This window comes from Octopus bimaculoides, chromosome 6 (assembly GCF_001194135.2).
Source record: "Octopus bimaculoides isolate UCB-OBI-ISO-001 chromosome 6, ASM119413v2, whole genome shotgun sequence".
Taxonomy (NCBI): domain Eukaryota; kingdom Metazoa; phylum Mollusca; class Cephalopoda; order Octopoda; family Octopodidae; genus Octopus; species Octopus bimaculoides.
In genome coordinates, this window is record NC_068986.1 from 79,897,527 (window position 1) to 79,903,378 (window position 5,852).

Consider the following 5,852-nt stretch of genomic DNA (forward strand, 5'->3'; position numbering starts at 1 on the left):
CCGACAGCAGGCAGACAGGCAGACAGACAGACAGACAGACAGACAGACAGACAGACAGACAGACAGGTAGATAGATAGATAGATAGATAGATAGATAGATAGATAGATAGATAGATAGAGTTTGTCGTTATATTCACAAGCATCTACATGCATCTAACAAAGGCAGAGAAATATTTGTAAATATAATTTTCACGTTCATGGACACGAATTTTCAAACGTACACATATTCACATGTGGAAATTCATAAAAAAAAAATCTATGTTTATTCATTGATGCATCCTTTTTCACAAACGAATGCTAGTTATAGACTTGGTCTAGTTATAAAAGGCCTGATTATAGCTGGAAGGTAAGAAGAGTCTAGAATCAGTTGAGCTTCTTTTTTTTAATTATCTTTTATCAGACACTAAACAAAAATATACATATTTAAAAGTAAGACTGTAAAAAGTTCTGCTCAAATTGTTACCGCAATGGACTACAGTAAAATACATTAAGTTAAAAACAAACATTTTTATCATCTGTATCTACATAACACATAACATAAAGCTTAGCAACAATGTATGCAACATTTTCATGTTATATGTTGAATAAGCAAACACATAATTTGTTTAGCTGTCCTTACGAGAAATTGCAAGAAGAAAATTGTCACAAACACCAATAAATCACAAATAAATTAAACCAATGTATTTAACACACGCACGCATATGAATATAATGTGTGTGTGTGTGTGTGTGTGTGTGTGTGTGTGTGTGTGTGTGTGTAAAATATATGTACATATATGTATGTGCGTGTAAGTTGAATATACATACATATATATATATATATATATATATATATATATATATATATATATATTATATTCATGCACACGTATATATACGTATGTATGTGCATATATTTACATATGTGTATGTGTGTGTATGTATGTACACTTGTATACATGTATTTATGTATATATGTGTATATAGGTATGTACGTATTCATATGACCTGGTATATACAGCGGTGTGGCATCATTCGAAAGTTATAACAGTACGTGAAAGCGCATTGTGACTGGCAGTGTATAACAACATGCAATTTCCTAATCGATATGGTGATACATATATGATGTACATGTATGCTTGTATATGAACTCTAAAATATGTAAAGAGAGCGATTTACTTGTCGCAGCTTGTTTCAAGTTTCAGTTCTTCCTCATTCTAATAATACCTTTACATTGAAAGAACATGTAACAGATTTCTTACAAAATTTAGTTCAGTTCCAATGAAACACATTACTGCTAATGAAAGTTAGAAGCTCTTATACAATTCTGTTCTCGTTTATATGTATTTCATGTTATATATTTCATAGATAGAAACGTTGCCAGTCACTCTTTGACTAAGATAACGAGAGCTCTGCTCAGAAATATTGACTACATTCACCAGTTCAGCCTCTGAAACGTGGGAAGTTCACAGCAGATTGCTGGCGACAGGTTGATCGCCATTAAACTCTTGCTTGCACCTCGGTTATTTCACTAATATGATATTCACTATCAAGCATTTTAACCGTTAATATTACCAGATTATTTTGCAAAATTTAAATTTTGGCACAAGGCCAGCAGTTTTAAAAGAGGGGGCTTGTCGATTACATTGACCTCAGTTCTCAACGAGCACTTGTTTTATCGACCATGAAAGCATTAAAAGCAAAGTCGACCTCGCTGGAACGTAAAGTGCCGACAGAAAGGTTGCAAACCATTTTATGCGTTCTGTTTACGATCCTGCCACCTTACCGCCCTACTTAGCACATGAAATAAAAACTGAAAATAGTTTTGGGAAATCAGGGTAATCTATCGTCCTATATTGTTCCTTTGTCCCCAGTACCCATATAAAATTTTCGACTGTCCTAAAGGGGCGGTACCGATCACTTCGAGAAACACTGTACTAGCTGCTATAGACTTTGAAATTCAGTTTCAGTTCATTAGAACGCAATTTTTTTTGAAGGAGATCGTAATTATTTTCCCTCGGTGAGTTGACTTCCGTCATACTCGCTGTAACCACTGGCAACAAACTGGATTTCCCATATCCTGACTGTCACGCTACAAGCCAAAAAGGAGTATCTACGTAGTTGTTCGACCTGCTAAATCCTCTTCAACCCACACTTGTTTTGTTTTAAAAACAAAATAAATGACATATTAGACTTCGATACCCCAGTTACACTGTGTCTGAATAAAATAGATAATGGCCACTGTTGATATGTCTGCTTAGTGATAGTTAAGCGAGAGTTAAACAAGAACGATTACATTTTAAAATTATTTAGCATACTACGGAACCACATGAAAATATGTTCAATTAGTTCTAAATTCTAGTTTATGTTATAACAAGTGGATGAGTCAATTCCAAGCGATATTTAATCGAATTTCATGCTGAACAACAAAAGAATAAGGCAATCGAAGGAGTTTTGTTGTCTCGTGAGAGCCAAATACAAAAAAACATTCGAAGGAAATTAAAATAAATGCTATTCTACCAGCCATATATGTTTTGCACGTCTAATAGTAGAGTGTATAAGCATGTATTATAAACTATAGGATATATTATATTATATTTGTTGCAGTGTGAAAGATACTGATGATCATATTGCAATAATTTAAATCAGAGCAGGTCTATAAGAATTGATACTAGTAAGATATTATGACATTTGACATTTCAAGAATTCCTTCCAACTGAAACTTCGGGGTGCAGTATTGCTGAGTGGCTAAAAAGGTTTGCTCCGCAATCATGAAGTCTCAGGTCCGATCCCAATTCGGGGAATATTGTATAAGTGTCCTCTACCATAGTCTCAAATAGATCCACGCCTTGTGAATGAAACTAAGTAGGAGAAAACTATAGAAACCCATTGGATAATTGAGCAAATTGTGTCGATATACAAAAGCATGGTTTGGGTACCTGAAAGGTTTGCTTCGCGACCATGAGATCCGGTTTCAATCCCACTACGTAGAATATGTACAAACGACCTTTGTAATAGTTTCGAGTCGACCCTATCCTTGTTAATGAAAATTGGTAGCCGAAAACAATGCAGAAGCTCGTTTGATGGATTGCACCTGAGACTCAAAATCCTGTTTTAAAACGTATTGTTTCTCTGTGAAACACTCAGCCATTTTACACCTCCATTTAATGAGAAATGAATAATGGGTAGTTAGTTTATCTACAATCTCTAATCATTTAAGTCCTGTAGTTCATCATCATCGTCGTTTATCATCGTCCCCTGTTGGCTCTCCACCATGCTCACATACAGCAGGTGTGGAAGTACCTCAGGGCGCAACAAATCATAACTATCGGTGCTAATTTGTATGTTCACAAAACTCTTCAATCTCTCCCTCTCTCTCTTTCTCTCTCTATTCTCTCTTTCCTTCTATCTTCCTCCGTGGATATATCTTCATCTTTGGAAACACAGAAACATAATGCTACAATGCTACTGTGTATCCCATTCCAAAGGAGATCTATCGTTCAGTTGAACCAGCCAACAACTGTCCGATCGTTCTCCCAACTTTCCAGAAATTATGGAGACAGTCATTAATCGTCTCCAATAGCACACATCTCTCTTTCGATTTCCGTAAAGTTAAATCTACTGGAGTGTTACTCTCCTGTGTCATTCAGCAACGGGATCTCGTCATAAGAAATCTATAGAAAGTATTGTCGCCGAAACCATCATAACAATTATCATCATCTATATCGCTGTCGTCATTATCACTACCATAATAATGATAATAATAATCGCCACAGTGGTTATTATTGTCATCACGATTGTCAGACATTGTCTAGTGACTAGAGCCTCTAAAAGTAATATCTGGTCGACTTTCGATTTTTATGTTTTAACTATATTGTCTGGAAACATCGTGACAAGCTGGATGGTTTTCTTAACAATTTTACGAAGTATCATCCAAATCTACTTGAAGTCACACTCCATACTGTCTTAAGAAAGGAAATGCGCATTTGACAATGTAGTCCCTGATATTTGAAGAGAAAGGATGAGATGGTTATGGTAAAACTGCCACGAATTATAGAGGTCTACTTTATCAGGTCTGACCTGGAGTGTATTAACAACAATTACTACTATTTGTAGTTATTTCCAGCAATATTCTCCAATACAGACGATCCGACCCTTTCAAGATTTCTGTACTTTTCACCAACAGACATCATCCACACGAGTAGGAAGACCGTGAGTCTGTGCGAGTGCGTGTATGCGTATGTGTATGAGAGAGAGAGAAGAGATACGGTGTGTGTGTGTGTGTGTGTGTGTGTGTGTGTGTGTGTGTGTGTGTGTGTTTGTGTGCGCGCGTGCGTGCGTGCGTATGTGTGTGTGTGTGTGTGTGTGTGTGTGAGTGTGCGTGCGTGCGTTTGTGAGTGTCCTAATGTTCTGTTTTACCTATTAATTATACATCTCAAACCAGAACCATTCTCGAAACCTTACAAGATACTGAGAGAAACAAAATGAAAAAAAAAGAAAGAAAGAAAGAAAGAATTTCTTACCAAAATTCAACACTTTGACAAACTACTGCAGACTGACAGAGTGACAGTATTAATTATAACAGAATGCAGCTAAGATGTTATTCTTGGCAAACAACCACGGAAGTGCCAATATCATGACACTGTCAGAGAGAGTATACACTAGATTCTTGTGCACTCTTCTTATTTTGGTTATTCATTTCGGAACTTTTGTTTGTTTGTGCGCGTGCTTGTTTCTCTATTGCTTCCTTAAATGACTCACTAAACATGAAGCTGTGCTTGAATCATCAAGGCTATCATCCATTGACTGTTTGAATTACATTCAGATCTTCATTAAAATAGTCTTGATGAATCTCTCTCTCTAACCTACTTATTAGAAATTCTCAAATTTCTTTTTTGGCAGTTAAGTTTGAATTCCATACTATTCTTTTTTACTTGTTGCAGTCATTTGACTGCGGTCATACTGGAGCACCGCCATGAAACACTTTTTAGCCGAATAAGTTGACACCAATATATTTCTTAGTTAAGCCTGGTACTTATCCTATTGGATCTCTTTTGCCGAACCGCTAAGTTACTTTTGTATATGACTTTAAACTGCATTCAATAGAGGAGACCTGCTTCGGGAATTCCAGAGTTTTGAGAAATGTAGAACCACCTTTTAGCCGCTATAGTTCCTAGGTCTACTCTAAGCCAGATTAGTAACACCTGCTCAGGCTTGTGGCTATGGGTTAATTATCATATCACAGAATTGCCTCCGGAAGAATGTCGCACACCAATGTCACACACTAGGGAGAATTATACCCTTCAGCACTTTAGCCGCTCATAAGAGAAAGGAAACTCCATACAAATCCTGCATCCTGGGCTCGTAGCGCTTGTGCATCAGCCCAATACAATTTTAAGGGCGAGAGATTGGGACTGGCTTTGCACAAACCATGCCCACTATAATGATATTACCATCAAACATTCTTCGTATGGATTGGGAGAGAAGCGGCGAAGACAGGTAAAGGATTCTGCCTGAGGTTTTTAACTTTGACCCTGTGCAATGGCGGCCGTAAGTGATGGCGGGTTTCAACAGACTTGAACTAAGAACTCTGTACAGCTATGTTTTGCTGAACCCTCATTCGTCGAAGGGATGAGACAGTCCCGCGACTCACTACCACAACCTAGTCACATGCTGTGTCATGCTGATTCTGCCTGAGAATTATGTTAGGAGTAATGCGGGGTAACTCAACCTTATATTCGGTAATTCAGGAGCAGCAATTTCAGTTGTGGGAACAATTGAATCACCATCGATTAGCGGACATTCACCACTATGCACGCATCCATCCATCCATAAATATATGGATGCACCACGAGTATATATATATATATATAT

The 5,852-nt window shown here is 37.1% G+C and overlaps 1 protein-coding gene across 3 annotated transcripts in view; it reads right to left on the reverse strand.

The window, feature by feature from the left end:
- The window catches only part of LOC106882558 (uncharacterized), a 214,413-nt gene that overhangs the window by 23,553 nt on the left and 185,008 nt on the right, over positions 1 to 5,852 (reverse strand). The window lies entirely within an intron of this gene.